Source organism: Leptonotus elevatus, chromosome 2 (assembly GCF_054856555.1).
Source record: "Leptonotus elevatus isolate MCC_2025b chromosome 2, RoL_Lele_1.0, whole genome shotgun sequence".
Taxonomy (NCBI): Eukaryota; Metazoa; Chordata; class Actinopteri; order Syngnathiformes; family Syngnathidae; genus Leptonotus; species Leptonotus elevatus.
In genome coordinates this window covers 5,053,155-5,074,955 of record NC_141240.1, presented here as the reverse complement: position 1 = coordinate 5,074,955, position 21,801 = coordinate 5,053,155, and the positions used below count along the sequence as shown (strand labels likewise).

Genomic DNA, 21,801 nt, shown 5'->3' with positions numbered 1-21,801 from the left:
GTGTTGCTTTGTACTGTGTGTATTGTTGGGTAATAGAGCAAGTGCGCGTGCACACACACACTCATCAGATCACTCTCAAACAAAGCAGTCATCGTGAACGAACTAATTTCTGATTAAAACATATATGATCTATTTTGTCTCCCTGATATCTAAGTCCAGATGAAAATTTGAGCCAAAATTAATCCACTCCCTCTTATCATATTAACTCTCTCACATTGTTTGAAAAAATATATCTTTTTAACTCAACTTTATTGCCGTATACAAAATCTAACCCTCATTTTTAGTAACTAGAGTGGATAAAATAATTAGAGTGGGTCGCTTAAATTGCCATGTGAATGCAGACAATAACATTCTACCTTTTTTATTTATTTCTTTATTAGATGTAATTATATTCACCCAGGTAGACTAGGGTGTGATGTTCCAATTACGCACTCGACATTGTTCTGACATATGGCCTGGTGTTAAACACTTACAATACTTATTATTGCTGGGAAATATGGGAAAAAATATTCTAATCACAAAATAGGCTATTTTATATCGCGTTAACGATATACCACAATATTTTCAGTTATTCTATAAAAAAAAAATCAAAAAACTATCACACTATGACCACTAACTTTTTCTCATTTACTTATTATATACTAATTTGACCATTTGTCAATCAACTTTGAATTCATAATGTCTGACCATATATACAGCAGACAAAACTTATCTTGTACATACATTCCTTCTATCAGATGACACTGTGACTACATTTAACGAGGACAATGCCACATCATCAACTGTATACCTTGCATCAGTTCAGAAGACATTTCCAATGCTCGTCAAACTCAAATTGATGAGGTCTTCTTTCTGTTGCACCACTAAAACTTAAAAAGAGAAACACTAAGAAGCTAGCTCAATGAAAGCTAGCTAGCTCCCAAAATTAGGAACTTTAACATGATCCACAAGTCCAGTCACTAGAGGAAATTGCTTGGAACGAGAATCTTCAAAGGACCTCTGTAATGTCAGGGTAGTCGATAGATTACTCTTCTTTAATTGCCAAAACAAACAAAAAATAAAAATAAATAAAATCAACAAATTTCTCTTCAGCACTGAAGCTAGAAATACAGTTGGGGTCCATATGGCCATAATTTGGGCTGGCTGGGCATGGGCTTGAGTGGGATTCATTGTTGGGCCCCACTTGGGCAGTAGGTAGATAAAATAAGGCAATAAGGCAATAAGGCCTTGTTCAGACTGTCAGGCCAAATCCAATTTTTAGCCGATCCAGATTTAACGTGGATGGCTCTTTTACAGTCTTTGAACAGTCACAAAACACAAGAAATCTGACAGTCCATGACGCCACTCTACGCGTGCAAAAACCCAATGCGTCTGCGCTGTCAATATCCAATCGGTTTGCTGCCCGGCTACTTAACTGGAAACACAGTGACAGTTTAAATTACTTGCGCTGAAGCCGGTTTCGCTACCTCATCAGTTCTTCACATACGCAACTGGAAATAGCGAATTAGTGCCTGGCCGTAGCCATAGACATATGGTCGTTAAATAAATAAAAAAAGAAAGAAAGAAAGAAAAATAAAATAAAACTGCTTAACACGTTTGCGAGGAACGGGAGGTACGGAGCGGTAAACAGCGTCACATGACGTCAAACAATACACGCGCTGGGTGCCGCCTCCATTTGACGCTGTTGCTACAGCAACCTGTTAGATGGGTCAATAATGTGGCTCAGTCTGAACAGGGCCAGACTGGATTTGGACACTTGCTAAAAACAAAATCTAAAACTAAATCTGGACAGTCAGCCCTAAAAATCGGATTTGAGGAGGACTCCGACTGTCTGAACGCAGCTCTCCAAAACAAAACAACTCCAAAAATATTCAAAACAGCATGGGCGACGATTAAATACGATTTTCTTAAACAATAAATAAAAGGCAAAAAGTAGCTACTGTGCTTCTGACGTCACTTTGTTTCATAGACCAACATCTATGCGGAAAGTTTGTCTAAAATCTCACTCATGTACTTTCTAGAGAGGAGAATAGTGGGTTTTTATTGTAAAATGGTGGCAACTGAGCTTGTTACCACATTAACGAATTAGAAATGGGGGGACGTTTTTTTTTTGTTGTTTTTTTTTAGACCTGCTTGTAGTTGTCTTTGCAGTGCTGATTGAGACTGAATTGCATTGTCACATGAAGTGGCCGTTGCATTTGCTTTTTGCAGGTGGCTTAAAGAAAAATGCCATGACCAGTCAGGTCACCCATAAAGACGCAGAGAAGTCTGTTGCCAAGTGACTCATTGGTGCTTGGGACCGGGGAGGTAATTGACAGGCCCATTAGATTGCACAGGCAACTCCTCAACAAGGTCTTTGCTGAGGTGTTAATTGTATTAATTAATTGTATTACTGGTGTCTCAACATAATCCATTGTCACATTTACATAAATCTACACAAAAACAATTTAACAGTACACCATTGTGTCATGTACATCATCTTAAGCAGTTCAGAATCAACATTTACCCTTTTCATTTGAAATGTTTTGCAAATCAAAGATTTATATATATATATATATATAAATATATATATATATATATATATAAATAAATAAATAAATAAATAAATAAATAAATAAATATATATAAAAAAAAATATATATATATATATATATATAAATATATATAAAAAATATATATATATATATATTACCGAGATGATTTGGGCTTTATTGTGATGTTAAGAATGAGGGTTGAAGCCGGATAACACCGGACGGGCAACTTTATAACTTTTACACCAAGTATCTATCTAGTGGTGTTTAGCCATGTTATTGCAAGCCAACTTTTATTCAGCAAACGTATGCAACACACTCACATGTGCGTGCATGTTTCTTCTGGGTTCAGCAGGCAAGCACTCCATGGGTGAGGCTCGCAAAAAACGGTTCTTGTGCACTCAAAATACGCTTTTGTGTTTAAAATGTCCTCATACGCGCTTGTAATTGTAGCACAAATCTAACATCATACTGTGGCCTCAGCCAGGATGCAGTTGGAAATAGTTTTTTTTATTATAAATCATTCAAACTCACACACACACGCACGCACACGCACACACACACACTTGTGCTGGGCTTACACTTAACAATTTTCACAATTTCAAACTAAAAACTGAAGTCAAGGGTTTTACTGAAGTCACATCATGTTTTGATCATCTTGATCGTTTAGTGTAAGGTGTATTAGATCAGTCTTTCCATATTAATATCAAATGTGTTTGACATTAGTCTTTCAGTCTACATGACACAACCAACAAGCAATAGGAGAGCTCTAACAATGCTAGAAACGGGAAATTTTGCAAACAATCATGAGAGCAGAAGGGATGATGGGGAAACACCAGCGAAAACACGACTGCTCCAAAGAACATGGACTGTCCAGAAAGAGTGGCTGTGGTCAGGACAGCCTAGCCTGTCTCTAAACTCTTGCAAATGGACTGACATCATGAAGATAAAGATGGGAAAATTTTGCATTGTGGGAAAAAAATGAAAGAATCTAGTTGTAGTCTTGTAAATAGAGACCCCGCAAAATGTACAGTCTTTGTAAAATCTCAGTCTGAGATTAGGCTGTGACTTCAACCACTAACTTGTCTTAAAATGTGAGTAGGTGTGGGATAATAGTTTTACAATAGTCTTTTCCAAATTTAGTTGCACGTTTGTGAAATTACGATGTCTGTGCACTCAAATTGGTTGCAGTCCAGAGTCCTGAAATGTATGTTTGTGCTTCTGATTGTGTTTAGGCCAGTAGACGGGCCTGATGCCTTACTAATTATAAATACATCTATCTGACAAAAAAAGACAACAAGGAGCAAGAAGAGTTGATTGTTAAGTGTGCTGCATTGTGTTTTGCTGCTTTAACATAAGCAGGCCACTGACAGCAGAAAGCAGCTCTCAGCTCTTGGGGTAGGGCAAGTTTATACAACCAAGAAAAAAATCGCAACGCTTTTTGTGATTTCAGAAAGTTTCACATACAGATGTAAAAAAATATTATTACAGTGTTCACAAGTGAAAATATGTAATATGTAATATGCATGCCACGCCAATAGTTGGCTACGTCACACTAAGTACTTCTGCTATAGGACTAAACACTTTTTGTGAATAGTATACATACCCTTAGTCAGCATATATGTGACTTTACAGTTGATATAAATAAGTGATGCTTCTCCACTGGACACATTAACTCTGCCATAAATGTACATTTTGCTGGAGAAGCATTATCAGCACAAACACTATATAATGCTATGTCCACGCACATCCTCTGTATTTCCAAATAAACGTTTTCTGCTTTCTTGTTTTCAAGAAAGCACTGAGCACTTGTATTTTCACTTCAGGCTTCAAAAGCTGTCAATTCAACAAAAGAGCAAAATGACCAAGTTTTTAATCAACTTTGAGATTAACATCCCTTCAATAAACAATTGAAATGTGGTGAGAAATAGGATAAGCGGAGTGCTTCTGTCAGTTCTAGAGACACACAATCTAGCTTCTCATCAGAAAATTAAGATGAAATCCTGCTTTTGCAGTGCTCAAGTTTTCAGGAGCTCACTTAAAGATGAGGACAACATTGTTGGTGCCCTTCTATTAAAAAAAAAAACTATTAAAAAAAAGACAAGCTTGTTGAGACTGGGCTGCACATTTCGCACCAGAATGCCTTGATCATATTTCTACTAATCTCCTCATGTTTCCCCCATGAACAAGTGAGGGAGCCGTGTCTCCGTAGAATAACTGCTGCAAACAGCATTGATAGATTTGTCTCTGAAGTGAATAAAACCACTGGCAGGAATTTTCTGAGCATGAGCTGGGTCATTCTTTGCAGGTCAGGAGAATCAAGCAAACAGTGCTCACTTGGTTCATTGTGCTTGGTGAGAGGAGACGAACTGCTGAGAGTCACATGATCCATCCCCACAACTTAAATTTCTTAGTTCAAGTCACGTGGGAAATCATGTCTGGCTTGGAAGCTTTTCAGGACCACAGCTGAACAACTGAAATCTCATTCTGGTGTCAGTTAAGCAATTAATCATTTGTTTTATAATATGTAACCATTCTGATATAACTGGAACAAACCTAAAGTGAAAGCATGCATTGATGTAATTGTCAGCATTTAATTAGCATGGTGTGTATTGCTATTGAGTCAAGGGTAGTGGTGCCATTAGTTTTTGGTACACTTAGTTATACTTCACTTTGTGTCACAACTTCCACTTCCTGCTGTAACCCAATACCGTGTATGTGTCTCACAGGAGCCTGGGAAAAACAACCAAAATGCTTTTCACTTTTTATCTCCCACCAATGTGTATGTTTCACCACTTTACAGTGCCCTGCACATTAGTGGAAGCGCTTCTCACTAATCCCTAATGTTTGTCCTGTGGGGAGACTTTTGTGTAATGGTCTCCATTACATTGTATTGCCAGTAATCACCACCACACAAAACAAATACAAGCAAGAAAAAAGAAGAGGCCAAAACTGCATTTTGTCAATGCATTGACCATGAAAAAATGGGCTCAGCTTGCGAACGTCACATGACCAAACCCAGAAAACAGGTAAGCCATGATGGTTGTTACGTGATAATTTTCATATTGCGCAAACACAATATTAATCAGAATACTGTGTTTAGACTATTGGGGGCGCTTAGAACATATTATTGTAAAGAAGATTTTTGACTTGATTTCCCCTTTAAAGCAAACCAGTGTGAAATTCGCAGTCTCTGGTAGTGGTACATCATGGCGCTCTGGCCACCCACGATGCATCTTGGTCGGCCACGCATGCACTGTCAAGACGTGGGCGGCAGGGGAAACAAAACAAACCCAAAATTCACCCATCTCAGCAGCCGGCCATTGGCCCCGGGGCAAAAAGGCTGCCTGGCCGCCAAGGGGTGCCGCACAGGGCGGAGTTGAAAGTGTGTGCACCGCTGGAAAGGAACCTTAGAGCTCGCACTTATTAGGCATGTGTGTATCCGCCACTGATTGGCTCTTGAAAGTGGTCACTCGATGAGCACGATTGCACCTTCTGATGACAGAACCGCTATTTTTATGTTTCACTGCGTTTCAGTTTTTTTTTTTTTCATCCATACCACTTAAGGATGACAAAAGTGTCCTAGTTCAAAATCCTCGAAAGAGCTAGAAAGACCTCTGTATTAGACTATGTCAACAATTCCCAAACCCCCTTCAAGAACTTTTAGGTGAGTAAGGTCGTCTTTCAAATCCAAATCTATTTTTTCTATGCTTCTGCCATATAAAAAAGTATACTTACTTATGTACACACATTTTATGTTAATCTTATATCTTAAATTAAATCATTTCATACTGTATTAGTAAAACAATTATAATAATAGTACAATACCCCTTCAATGCTTATTATATAAAGTATGAAAAATACTGTTGGCTGTCATCGTCAGTTACTCTACATTGGCTGCAAATTTTTATTTCTTCAGCACATCCAGCACATCCAGCAATAATTACAAAGAAAATTTAGATTCTGCGATAGTAATAAACAATACATACAAACGATACAAGTCTGCATGCATTCTACACTTTAAAAAAATAAGGGGGGGGGGGGGGCATGTGTCGCATAATGCAAGCAACATTAAATGGTAAATGGTAATACGTCAACTAGTGCAGTGGTTCTCAACGTTTTTTTAGTGATGTACCTCCTGCGAAATATTTTTTCAGCCATGTACCCCCAACCAGCGCAAAGCATTTTGGATGAACAAAACAAAACCGTGCTGTGCCATCAGTGTCTGGTTTTAACTTTGACCAATATACAGTCCCACTATGTATCGGTAAAAAAAAAAAGCAAATAAGTAATTATTTGTAAATAAATATTTGTGCAATAATTATCAACATATCGTGCCCTCCTTTAGGATCATGGGACAGGTTGGTTTTCAAAACAAATAATTCAGTTAACTTTAAATAGCAGAAACAGAAGAAAAAAAAATCAAGCTGGTTTCTTGCATGGATGCTACTTTTTAAATATATTTTAAAATCCCACATACCCCCGTGATGTGTCTTCACATACGTGTACCTCTATTTGAGAACCACTGAGCTAGTGGGTATGAGTGATTCCCTTGTGCATAGTCTGTGCACCACCCACACGCAAAAGCAGCTTCTGGGCTGCACAGAGAGAGTGTTTTGTTTTTGTTTTGTTTTTAAAGCAGAGTGAGGAAGGGGGCTTGAGTGTTGTGACATTCAAGAACAAACTCTTTTTAGCGAATGTACTGATCATTCATTCCTTTCTCAGTTCAGGTCAGTTCATCTGCGAGCACGTACCACGTGAGAACCTCCGCCACATAAAGTGTAACAAAGCCAGGCCGCAGATGAGATGGCAGGCTTGGTGGGCATCTGCACACCGGCAAGGCGAGAAGAAGCATGCTGCACGGTTCTCGCTAATTACAACTTAAGTCAGTATAATGGTTAGCTGTATATTTAATAGGGCTGTTCCTATCAAATTTTTGTAGGAATAGATTATTCTATCGCTCAGTCTATCGATCAAAGAGTTGGATAAAAATGATTTTGCATAATGTATTGCAAAATCATTTTTCCCCGATTACTTTACAGTAAGGAAGAAACAAAACCAAGTAAATAACAATTAAGCAATAACAAACGAGGGAATGATATACTCATCAACATCAAGGTTTTTGAACGGGAGAGCAACTTCTTGGGTGTGATTGACTACACATCTGGGCTTTAGGTTCAACTACATGTCAATCTAAGGTTATTCATTCTATGACTTCAAATAACAATAGTTTGTGGAATACATTAAACTGACTACTATTTTGCCCATAAATTGATTATGACCCAGTTATGTCCATAACATGTGAGAAAATTTGGGAAAATGTTGATTATTGTTCTCTCTCCAAAGTAAAAGCAGTTGTTTGCAAATGTGTTATATTGATCAACTCTTTCCATACATAAGACATATCAATACGTCATAAAAGTTATAGTCACCACATACATATGTTTAAAAAAAACGGCCAGCAGGTGGCAGCAAGTCTAAGATCAGCCGCTATCACGCAAGGATCTTTTTGCAGAAAAAGTGTAGGTTGGGACTGGGAGTATCGTGTGTCACTAGCGTGGTGTAGTAGCCCATAGGCAGCTGAGAGGGGGTATAAAATAAGCGATGGGCAGAACAAAACAGTTAACCGTGGAGGATTGCTTTTTGGCTTAAAAAAAAGCATCCTTATCGGCTCATCAAAGCATGACGGCAGCGATCGAGTTGCTGCACGTCAAGGAATGACGCTTCGTTCGTCAAGCAAACAACGGGCAGCCGTCGAGCAATGATCTGCGGGGTTCACGGGGTCAGACCAGCCAAAAACATTTTTTATGTGCAATAAACTGTTATTTTGTTATCAGAGGCACTTTTGGGAATGTCGTTTTTGTTGTTTTATAGCAGGAAAACGTTATTTAAATGTTTGAGCTGTCACAAAAGAAAGAAATAGTAGTGTTAAAGTCAAAGTTGTGCTTGAAATGTTTGTTTTACAAAAAACTATTTTTCTAAAAAAAAAAAATCTCAGGAATTTAAATGTTGACAAAACTTAGCTATATTATAACACTAATAACTGCAGAATGGAAGAATGGAAAAATGAAAGAAGAGAGTGTACTCTTTCTTTTGGTATGTTACATGTTTATATAGCAATAGAACACATTATTCTGTGGGCCTTGCAAGATCAGTCAGTCGGCTGGTATTGAAGGGGTTGCCCCAATAAAAATGGCTGGGATTCAATGAGTTAAATACAGAGATAATCTGTCTGCTTTTATGAAGAACTACAGATATCAGAAAACAAATTTGTACTATTTTAAGATAAACAATAGCTCTAAACGATGAATCAATTATCAAACTTCTTGTCGATTAATTTGATGATCGATTAACCCATTAGGGCCTAAAACGCCTGGCAAAAGATTCCTCTAACCTATGGGTGACTTTAGAATCACCCACGAAAACCTGAAGTTTTCCTGGAAATCCAACAATATTGTTAATGCCTACTAAATAATCCTGAAGAAGATATAAACATAACAAACATTTCAGCGCTTACACCTGTGGCGTTCACCTAAGTTTAGTATTATAAACCTTCAATATATATATATATATTAAAAATAATAATAATAACCAAACTGTGTCACATCTGCGGGTATATTTACCTTAAACACTGGAGCGCATTTGTAATAACCTTGGGGGATTGAGAGGTAATTATTTGTCACCCATTCCATTACAAAGCCGTCGAAATTTTCAATATCTTCAAAGATATTTCTTAACAATATGTCACTGGTGACTGGTTACACTGATTCGAAGTCCTCCCGCGCCATTGTGATTTATTTCATAACTCCCGCGAATCTGTGTCAGCAACGAATACTTGAATAAAATTCCAAGACATGCTACGAGGCCCACGTCACACTCTTGTGTATATTCTGATGCATTTGATTGGCTAAGAGACCAAGAATTGGTCAAAACAAAAAAAAATGACGTATCCGCTCTCCCGGCTTTAAAGGTAGGGTAGAAACGCGCTCCCGGCCTTAATGGGTTAATCTTGAACACCTTGAATATTGTATTTAATAATAATAATTTGTTTTATTTATTTCTCCGGCAGTCTGTCAAAATACGTCTAATGTTTTATAAAAATATATTTCAATAAATATAAAGATTTTCCTAGCATACTTGTATTGTTTTGCATTAAAAGGGAAAATGCCATGCTACAGTTATTTAACTATCATGCAGTGACTTGACTGGTCCAGACCACTTGACGTCAAATTACCAAAATAAATAAATAAATACAAAATTGGGCTCTTTGTTACTCCTGAAATTCAATGAGTTGACGCCAAATAAAAACCTGAGAGCACAGACCGCATTGTAAAATTAGTCATATTCAGTGAATCACCGTACATGATGATGATGGCTGAAGAATACTCTTTACATTATATTATAATACAACTAGCTTGAATCGTCAGTGCTGGACATCAGATGAGCTGTGTTAAATTTGCAATTTTGTTCTGTTCATGATGCGACACCACACCATCCCCGTGAATCCTATCGCCCTTTGATGTCACCATTGGAGACAAATACACAAAAGAGAACATTACTGTGTGCTCAGGTTGTTCTTAAAAATCTCCTTAATACACCTTATCTGGCTGTCAATTCAATATTTTGTTGAATATTTTTTTCCCACTCTACGGCTGAAACTTTGGACAAGATGAATCACTTCATCAGAGTGTAAACAACTGAGAATCAAAGGGGAGCAAGAACAGTGTGACATCATGTGGCCGTCATGAGGCTCGACGCATGACATGGGCTGAGCACCAGAGTGGACATGGGATTTTACAACTCATGAGTTCCTCGTAAGAGTGTTCCAGCACATCCAGCCAATAAGGTTAAAATAAACGCACGAGAAGTGTGCACAGCCACAATTAGATTTGCAGTGACTGTTTACAATAGTAGCTGAAAATGCCGTCTCAGAAGTCTGCAGTACAAAATTACTTCTCAGCAAACAATAGCAGCCAGCTATTTTTTTTCTCTCCCATTTGCTTAGTGATCTACTAAGCAAATGGGAGAGAGAAAAAAATTGTTGCATTAAAAGCAGGTATTGCTTTTAAGTAGAGGTCAAGCTCATGGAATGTGGAAATAAGTATTGTAACACTGATTTGCTAATTCAGCAGTGGGTGCTTTCTTTGTAGAAATTACAATCAAACATTAATGCAGGGATTATTTATTCATGCTTAAATGCTTGACGTAGTGCTGTTAAACATCTTTTTGGATTTACGCTGAGTAACGCTGCACTTTGTTACATTATTGATAACTGTCCTCTGGCATCATTGGATATCTGTATGGCCCATTTTCTTGTGTAGGCGACTTTTAACTGCTGTTAAGTGCAAAACTTCTAGATCAGGGCTGAACAAATTCAGAAAAATAATTCTGATTTCTCCGACAGCTATTGCAATTTCGATTCACATTTTTTTTTCCTAATCAAAGCAATGTTTGCTATGTATAATGTGCATGTATGACAGAAACTTAGTATTATCATACCATCAAAACATTTAATTCTAGTACTTTAGGACACTAAAGAGGCAGTGTGAGCGAGGCAATACTTTTAAATAAATAAATAACTACTGCTTGCTGTCATACGTGTAACTATGAATGTAGTAGTTGTAGTAGTAGTAGTATATTTAAATTTAGTCACCATACAGTAATATACGCCACAATGCACACACTAACAAACAGTCATATACTGAGTGTCGTAACAGAAATGGCACAGATAGATGAAAAAGACATACCGGTATTTTTTTGCTGAAAGGAACCAGCTTCCAAATGTAAAGAAGAAAAAAAAACGTATAATACTATAAAACCTCGTAGTATGTGCAATACTATATGTGAAGATATTTTCTCATCAAAATTGTTTTAAGTTGTAGTTTACACTAAATAAGAGTCTTCTCTCTCTTTTAATTCAAATTGTGCAGCTCAACTTCTGTGAAAAGTGTAATGTACACCAAAGCACTTTTTCTGGTGTTTGATGACAGACACAACATTAGCTTAGTAATTAGCATCGGCTTCTTGTGCTCTTGTTGGTGCTGCTCGTCCTCAGTTTGCGAGCAGCAGCTCCGAGCTGATTGGTTTGCGTGACCTGTCACGGGTAGCATGTCCCTTCTGATTGGTGAGCTTTGCGGGAGAGGAGCAAGATGCCGCTTATGTATGGGATAGTTGATGCAAAAGATTCTGGGTCAATTAGGAGCGCTGCAAAAAAAACTGAAGCTTTGGCCCATCACTTGATCGCGTTTGGAATCGTGATTTTGAGCAACAACAAAAAAAGATAAATCGTTCCGCCCTAGACCAAATTGTAAAAAGTGGTGCCCCCCCCCCCCCCCCCCCAAAAAAAAAGGGATGCAGTTGCTGTTATGTCAGAGGTCAGCAAGGGTCACAGACAATGTCTTCATGATGGCTGCCAGCATGGCTCAATTATATTACACAACAATCAATGATGATTTGTGCACACAACTAACTACATACATTCTCACGCAGCTACTAGCTCTATCCAGGGTCAGTATGATACTGAGTGTGAAAGCTTTTAAGCAAACACATCTAAGAGTCAGGGTAGCGGTCGGGTGCACAGTCAGCGTTTGGTAGGATGGACTGTATATTAGCACTGGACTTTTATTTACTGTCTGGGATCGGAACTGGGAATGCTTTGTTCCAGTGAGTTGCGCCGCTATCACTTCCAATGTCATGGAGAACATTAAGGTTGCAGAGAGCAACGGTATTATCACACGCCAAGTTCAAACATAGCTCTCTCTTTTAACAGAGGAGTCCACGTGTCATTAACCCTGGGCTATCTATCCTCTGTCTCCTTGTTCTATGGGCTGCAACGTCTTTGAATGCAACTGCAGCATTGCTGACACAAGCCCTTAACACTGCTCCAGTTCTGCACCATACCATCAAGTCCAAGCGCCTTACAATATTGTGATGGTTGACATTAACTGCAGGTGCCTTCCCACTTAAAACAGGGGTGTCGATCTCAGTCACACGGGAGGCCAAAGCACAACTTAGGTTTGGGCTGAACAGGATAAATATGTATTTAACAGAATGCAATTAAACGTTTTAATGAATCAAAGCAGACTCATTTTGTAGTTCTCAGATTGGTCTTGGTCTCGAGACCGGTTATGAAACCACTTTTTAACAATCTCGATCTCGTTTCAGAATCAAAGGCATTTTCACTCAGTCGTTTCACTCAGGCCAGTAGTGCTACTGTGATCAGTAAGAAACACAGAAAAAAAGATGCTTGAGCGCTGCACTGCCTTCTCTTTTGTAATTAACTTTGGTTTTTGGTAAGGAGTTCATTTGTAAAGAGACATATAAGCAGAAACTCTGCCAGTGTGTCGGGCAGCAGGAGATAGAAATAGACCGTTACAAGCACGCAAGAATTGTGGCTTGACGAGGGATATAAACGTCATTCCCCATTCAGGTACCGTGGATAATTCTCAAGTTGATAAGTTATGATTCCTCGATAGGTTTGCAATTTAGTGGTGGTAGGTCCAAGACTTTTCTTAAGGTGGTGGTTGTTGGCTGGATAATGTTGACGTTAGCAAGATGTGTAGGCTAGCGAGTTGATTACTACTCAGCCGAGTAAACAAAACACAAGTAGGAGTCTTGCTACAACACACAGGTACATTCGGAAATTAATGGGAGCAGAGCACATTTGCTTCACTGCTAATCACTTAGATTGTGTTGATTCTGTACATGATGCGGCTAAGATCATCTGATTCTGGTGCCTCCCAAAAAAAGTGAACAAGTAGGGTTGGGCGGGCAGTTAATTGAAATCTAATCAAGATTTCGATTTTAGCTTCTCCTGATCATAAAAACATTATAATCCAAAAACAAAAACTAATAATGTGCCAAATGGCGCAGTGTGTATTTGCAAGTTCCTACATTGTGAAAACAACCTGAATGTACCATGTTGTTTGTAGGGGTAGGAATCTATTGGTACTAGGGATGGGAATTGATAAGATTTTTACGATTCAGATTCTGCTTAACGATTCGATTCTTTATCGATTCTTTTTTGGGGAAAAATGTTAATAAACAAGACTAGCAGCATCCATTTTTTTATGTCTTAATTGTATCTATAAACTAGAGACATGTTTAAAAGTAACATGGCCTTACAAACCCAACAGTGAAGTTTTAAGAGGTCCATATTCGAGGACTCCTCAATGGGGTGACATAGGGTCCCCAGAGAAAAGGAAAGAAAGAAAGAAAGAAAGAAAGAAAGAAAAACGATTTGAAAATAAACATAACATCATCATCATAATCATCTTCAGTAGAAATTTACAAAATACAACCTAGATTATTTTGTGAAAATAATGTCCAACTCCAGTCACATTTCAACACTCATGAACTGAGCACTCAAAAACTCCTCCTTTCTGCCTCAGTCAAAACAGACGCAGCCAGTAGACTGGCGTGTGACTCCCGTGAATTGCCTATGAGCAAAGTCAGAATGTTTGGAAGTAGCGAGTGTTGCTTCATGGTTCGTTCTGTACGTCTTTGCACGTTTTGCAACCTTGAATGAACCCTGATGAAAAAAAACAATACTCGCTGGCCGCAGCGTTTACCTTCGCAAACCGGCGCCATTTGGTGAGACACGACCTTTAACATTAACAGTTACTAAAGGCACGTTTCACATAAAGGCAAATTCGCGCTAATATAATTACTATCAGTACCTAGAGTGTTGATAGGAGAGAACGCTTGAATTGCTGGCGGCCGACAGACAGTCATTGCATGCTGTGTGTGCAAATGTTCTTGCATAGTGGTAGTGATTCCTCCTTTAGACGAAATATCCAATTTGCAAATATTATCAAGAACCGGTTTTCGATTCTTATCCCTAGGTATTATTGATGTAACGATATCCAAACATGGAGATACGATATTATCACGATATGAACCTCACGGTAAGATAATTATCATGATATTGTGGGGAGGATGGCGATATTAACTATTTTTCTGCCACGAGAATTCAATGCCTGTTTCAGCGTGTGTGCGAGAGGGTGCCGGAAGATGGCTTCACGCACTAAAGCGCTTGCTGGACGTGCACTCCTCATTGAGAAACTTGAAGCGCTAATTAAGCTTTTTCAAGCTTATTATGTGTAGCGCTCGCTGGCCGTCCACTCCTAGTTGAGAAGTATGATGCGCTAATTAAGGCTACCTGGGAGTGCGCAACCAGAGTGGAAGCCACGCGACAGCATTGGCATTGCCTACGCATGTTTTCAATAAACACATGTAGAACACGTGTGGTTTTAAATTTTCAGTTTTAGAAACGTTTAGTAACAAGAGCAAATGTTTTTCGCGGAGAAGCAGAAGAAAAAGCAGCAATCATTCCTGCAGTGGACTCAAGGTGCGTTCAATGAACAGGCACACAGTAGGAAAGCACAGTTATGCATAGAAAAAGCTCAGACGACCGACAGAGCAACAGACACAGGTTGTGACGCATTTTTGACACTTTCCTTAAAAATAAGTGGAGTGTAAATGATTTTATTCCCAGTTTGTTGTATTTGATTACGCATTCGACTAATTGGGAGCGGAATGGAGAAGAGCAGAGACATGCACGCACACTCAAGCATTGAGTTACATTGAGTCATTGGAGTGACACTGTATTGCCAATATTTTAAACGGATGACATCAAATGCAGTCAAATACAGTACTTCAAGAATATGACATGCAATGTGAAAGCACATACAGTATAAACATAAATATACAGTATGTACATAAATTAACATGTATACATCCCAATATTTTGAATTAATAATAAATAAATAAATAATTTGAAGTTCTTTTGCCAGTTTTAATTTTACTGCTTTTGCTGATGTTTTATGCAGGTATAGTATCGAAGTCAAAATTTTGATATCGTGACAACACTAGTTTTGACCAATCAAGACAACAGATGAAAATGTCGTCTTCGGTCTCGTCTTAGGGAAGAAGAAAAAAAAGCAAAAACATTTTGACCAGATAAAAGTGTACGAAGCGCCTCACGCTATTCAACATTCAACAAGGAATGAGGCGTAATTCTGCGAGAACAGAATTAATTGCAGTGTCCATTCGTCTGTTAGGTTTGTTTGTTTCCCCACGTGATCGGCGCTTCTTGGTTTCATCCCGCTCTAATTAGTACAACCTAAAAAAAGGTTGGTTGCATACGTATCAGCGGGAGCGGTACAAGATGTATTCTCCAGAGATTGTGAACTCACAAATACCGCGAGAATTCAGCTTGCTGGCAAGGTTACTTTTTGCATAAAACAGGAAGAATGTGTGTAAATCCTGCAATGTTCCTTTGCACACACTCTTTACTACACACAACAAATGTATTGGGTTAAAAACACACGAACAAAAACACATTCCTGATCATTTGTCAAAAATGTTGTAAGTAATTTACCAACCAAAAGAGGATCCAATGTGTAGTCAATGGATCACAGCAGCCATAAAAAGGGTGAGCAACAAGACGGAGGATTTACTTGTGTAGCAATCACTTCATATCAAGTGAGTCAATTATTGAATCAGTTAATCATGTAGATGTAGCTTAATTGTATAGTGATTAAATGAAGGCCAAAGACGTGATAGGGGCACTTTGTACATAGTGGCTAAATCAGCATATGCTAACTTGCCTAAAGCTAACCTCGTAGGAGGCTAGCTTCAGGCAACCACACGCAAAATGTGGGGGAAATAATATCTTTCATTCGCTTGTGCTGCTACGGTTTATTAGATATTACACAGGTGAATTTAATAACTGACCAACACCATAAAGACTTTTTACTGCATAAATGACAGCGGCGGTGGCGGCCGCCGAATTAGCAGACACTAAGTTGCTAACGTACCTAAATAACACTGCCAAGACTTGCGTGAAACTGCTAACTGCGATGGCATTTTGACCATACATAAAGGGAAAGGACAGACCATTTTCTTACATCCTGTTTGGGCGTGCGGGGGTTTTATCAATTCATTAAAATGTCCGGTTGGCATTGCGTGACTAATAGTAGGTGAAGTACACTGTGCAACTGTGACTGGTACCACAATTTCAAGGTCCTTTTTGGGGGGGAAATGGGAATATGGTCATCCTAATTAACGAGGCACCGTGACTTTCCTGCCAGAGGGGGTGTATTCAGAGAAATAGTCACGTGACGTCTGGATCTCTATGGCAGCATTTGCGAGTAAGCCTTGAATGCAGAGTGCAGCTCGAGGCGTGCCTCAACGTCAGGTGGACCGAAACGTTTGATTTCGCCCACACGGATTTTCAACCTTGAAGCGCCTTCTTTCTTTCTTTGTTGTTAAACCTAACCCTAACCATACCCCTACCACATAACGATTACAGTATGTTTTGATCATTTTATTGAACAACGAAAATTAAAAACTGACCAAAAACTAAATATTAACCTCAACCATCCAGGGATGCGCTATCTGCTGGGAACATGTAGTACTGCACTTCCGCCTCTTCCTCAAACCGTAGTTTCCTCCACCCCGGCTGACTGAGGCTTGAGTGTTTGTAATTTCCGATGGTCCATAATGTGTGTGTGAGCAGAGTCAAACGTTTAAGTCCACCCGACATTGAGGCACGCCTCGAACTGCACTATGCATCCAGGGCTACTGAGCATTTGCTGTAACAAATATTTAGCTTCTCCTACAACAATACATTTACAAAAACATATTTAAGCTTATCTGATTTAGCGTACCCTGTATTTTAATACTTGAAAGTGCAATATGCAGCAGACAACAGTGGCTTTTAGTATTTTATTTAAACTTTCAAAATCAATTATTAATACCTCTGAATCGATTCAGACTCTTTTTAATACGCTGATCGATGCATTCAAAAAACTATTATCGTTCCCACCCCTAGTTGCTTGTGCGGTAACCATGTGACAAATGTTATTCTGCCCTCCCTGAGTCTCACACAACAAAACAAATTACACACATTGTAGATTTAAATATAAGGGTTACTTTTTTTTAAATTTATAAATATCAACTGTGTGTGATAATGCTCACAGTCAATGTAAAATCCCATTGACAGGTTAATAGAAAATTAGCAACCAGTTCTGGGAGTGACAATCCTTCAAATAATGAATATTCACAACCAAATGCACATGCACACAGCAGGAACAGACAGTATTTATTTATATTTCTTGTTTTTTATTGCTATTATTTTACTTTGTTAGTAATGTGTTTTTTGTATTTTTCTTCCAATTTATAGTTGAAGTTGGTATTGTTGAGTAAATACCAAGTCTTGGAATCAATGAATAATGGTGTTTATTAATTGTGATTAAATAATAATCAAAATAATCATGATATTTTATTATTTCTATAAATCGCCCAGCCTTATTAAAAAGTGGTACAGTTGATTAGATTAGATTAGATTTATTGTTCCCCGTAGGGAAAGTCATCTTCGCTGACTGCTTACAGAGGGGACATCATTACACATCAGACAACAACAAAAAAATAAACAAACAATTGACAACAATAAACCACATAAAAGACGATCCAATAGCAGACAGGGTGGTCAACGAGGCCTGCTGTTCAGATGCTGCTCTTCCCAATGCGAGCCCTCCTAAACTTAATTGTTTAACCTGTGTCCTGAAGGTAGTGGACTCTAGTATTGATGAAGTGGATGGGTGATGTGTTGCACTATGGCATTTGTTAAGTGAGTAATGGACCTGTTGTTGAGTACTAAATACCGGTATTTAGATGGGGTGTGCCAAAAAATCGATTCTCATTTAGTACGATTCAGAATCGATTTGAAATGTCCCAAAATCGATTTATTTAAATTATTTATACTGTCTTTCCTTTGTTTGTGTGTCCCTTTATTGGGAGCGCTGTTCATGTTGTACCCGATTTGGCCACTTAGGGGCAGTGTGGTTCCACACGGTCTAATACACTGTTAAGTTGTAGCCACATTAGAAAGTAGAAGGAAAAAGTCACGATCAAATTATTCCAATAAAAGTTATTTTTTTGCAGTGTGGAGCCGTTCTTTTGAGTAAAAAAAGTGCCGTGAGTAGCACGCTAATTAGCGTTAGCGAGTCAGACTGGAGTAGATCATTACAATTCCTTGCACATCTATAGATTGAAGCAAAAATCATTGTCAATCAAATCATTTAGAATCAAAAATCGTTCTTAATCGAAAATTTATTCTGAATCGAATCGCAGACCCAAAAATGGGAATCGAATCGTGAGACATTCAAAGATTCCCATCCCTAGTATTTAGACACACTTGCCTGTGACCATGGAAATTATAACATTGCATTCTATGTCAGACTGACCTGAACTGTACTCTCGGGGCTTAAAGGAGACACTACAGTAGTAACTTTGTGGATGCTCAGCTCTTCTTTTCTTACATTACTAATGCTCTATGCATTAGGATTAAATGTGGTTTGCAACTGCATCACACCTGCTTTTATCAAACCAAATCAAAGGAGGACAGCAACCAGTCAAAGAGAAAAACAGATGAAAGACAAGCTTAGTAAGAACTTGTAAATCCTTCTGTTAAATAGGTTAACCCTGCTGGTGGGTGTTAAATAATTAGGATCAACCTGTTGCTGCTTCCTTGTCTCATTATACAATTTCAACAAGTAGCAGTCCTTCTCAATTTAAAACAAAACAACAACAAAACATTTGTTCCTTTGAGGCTGCATTGTATTGAGCAGGGAGGTTCACCTGCTCATCATGTGGCTGCTGACCCAATAGAGAAGCCTCAAGCACTCAAGCAACTCCCCCCGGCACACACACACACATCTCCTATAAAAGAATGGAAGACTCCACAAGTACTATCATCTAGTCTGCTCATGAATTATTGACAAGCAGACAGCGCCAAGGAGTGCATGTGAGCCACCAGCCTCCACCTCACCTAACTACAACTCCATTCCCTGCCCCGGCGTGCATGACGTCACAAAGATATCACTGTCACTGTAGCAGCTTTTCATGTTGAAAACTTTGTGCCAGCGGCAAGGTGCAAAAGGTGGAATGCAAGCAGCAGAAGGCCAGTGATTGGCTCGGATCCGTGCCCCAGATTAAGTGTGTGAAGGTAGTGAACACCAGTAACCCTTTAATCCCCAAGCAGAAGGAGTAGATTTATCTTCCTGTCCAGGAATCGCGATTAGTCAGGCATGGTGGAATGCTGCTTGGCTGCAGATGCACACCTCCACACAGAGGTGGGGCAGTCATGACGTTTAACACACTGAAGCACACTCTTGTTGCATCCATGTATGTGGGTCGCGGGTTGCGTAGTTTCCCATGGTCTGGACAATCCGTGAATGCAACACAGACTTTTGTTTTGGTAAACTAAGCGCGTTCGTAGCTGTCATGTTCTGGCGTTGTTACGGCTGACAGTTACTTGCAAATTGTCATTAAACAGTTGTTGTTTGTTCGCCGCTTGGCCTGATTAGTTCACCAACGCTACAATACATGTACATTAAAAGAGGCGGCCTAATTTTCATTCATGAAATCGGACGACACAACATATGGCCACATACAGACCTATTTAACCTCAAAATTGCACTTATGGCGGCAGGCTTTAGTTACAGCGGTGACGTTCCTGCCTCCCTCTTTCTCTCCTTATGATACGTTTCAATGGGCCTTTAAATCGCAGCCTTTCACGATTACTAGGGGTGTTAGAAAAAATTGATTCGGCAATATATCGCGATATTACAGCACGCAATTCTCGAATCGATTTGATATGCGGCCGAATAGATTTTTAAACATCATTTTTTTATGGGAATATTCAACAAAACGTCTTACTTAGGGTTAGGATTTACACATTAAGCATGGAAGCATGTTATATTAATGGAACATTAAGCCTTAATATTTGATTTAGGTGCTTTTCAAACATGAAACTCAGTTATAAGCCTGAATTTTCAGAGAAATAAATACATTTTCATACAAATCTTACAGTGTACATGTACAAGTTGTTTCTAAATTTGAGTTTTAAAAAAATCGCAATAATCAATTTATAGATTCGCATCGGAATTAATCGGTATTGAATCGAATTGTGACCTATGAATCGTGATACAAATCGAATTGCCAGGTACTAGGTAATTCACACTCCTAACGTAATCGCGTTGTCAAACCGCAATTTAATTGCAAATGCAATTAATCGTTCAGCCCTAATATATACCTCGTGAGGTGTGAATTTTTGAAGCAAGTTGAAATTTCAACATTTAAAATCGGAAGATTTATGCGGGAGTTGTTACACGGCAAAAGAGTGTGGAGAATAAAATGAGATTGAATGAGACAAAATTGTATAACTCCTGTGGAGTCTGCACAAAATTAAGATTATTAATTTACAGTTGAACACCATCGTCAGGCCCTAAACACTGTTGACTCTACTAGTTTGTGAATTTAAAGTCTTCCCAAACGGTTTTGTTAAAACCATTGCAGGGAAGATGGGATACAGCAAATGGGAGGAAGCGAGCCGGCAGCACGACTGGACCTCAATTGAGTTCATTCATGTCACATTTTATTGTCATTCTGCATGGACATGGAGATTACAGTGCATACTACACTTGAGAAGTAATCTTACATAACCATCCTCTGCTCTTTCTAATGGGAGATGGTGGTGATTGGAGTGACTCTTATGCTGTAAATGGGCAGCGAGTGAGCAAGGTGTACTGTATTTGTAAGTGAATTGTAGAAACAATTCCCACTTTTTCTCCAGATGACCTAATGAAGACAAATGCAGTACATACAGTATTATCTTGCTGTCTCCCATGTTCTGACTTCTATTTCATGAAAGCACACTATTGACAAAAACAAAAATAAAAATGCTGAGTCTTATCCCTAATATAAAATATTCAAAATGTTCCGTGCTTACACCGGTATCAGAATCAATTTAGCCTCAAGCCATTTATCTTGAGCTGTTATCCAGATCAATTACACAAGCAGACCTCATCAGCATCGCACAACCAATCAGTCACTGTCGTGTCTCAGCCTGGGTTCTACTATGTAGCTCTATTTCAGCTCTCATGCAGCAGGGAGGGATTTCATTTTATTACCCATTAGCAACAGTTGGGAGACCGGAGCTGAGCCTCAGCTGAGCAAGGAGCTCTCTGACTCATGTGAGCAGAGCTCGCTCGCTGGTGCAACACATTAGTGTGGAGCCTAATGCAAGAGACATACAGGATGGTGGTTCTATTGCAGCCCATCGATTTGACTAGCAGGGGGAAAACAAGTGGATTACATAATTCATGTGACTGTTCCATTTGTAGTCCTTCTCAAATGGGAGATGTCGCATAATATATTAGACTGCATTGCATAGACTCACTTCTGCAAGAAATAAGAATGTGTT

At 38.8% G+C, this 21,801-nt stretch overlaps 1 protein-coding gene across 4 annotated transcripts in view; it reads right to left on the bottom strand.

Annotated features, from left to right (window-relative positions):
- Nucleotides 1-21,801, bottom strand: part of atp11a (ATPase phospholipid transporting 11A) — a 56,443-nt gene that overhangs the window by 33,372 nt on the left and 1,270 nt on the right. The window lies entirely within an intron of this gene.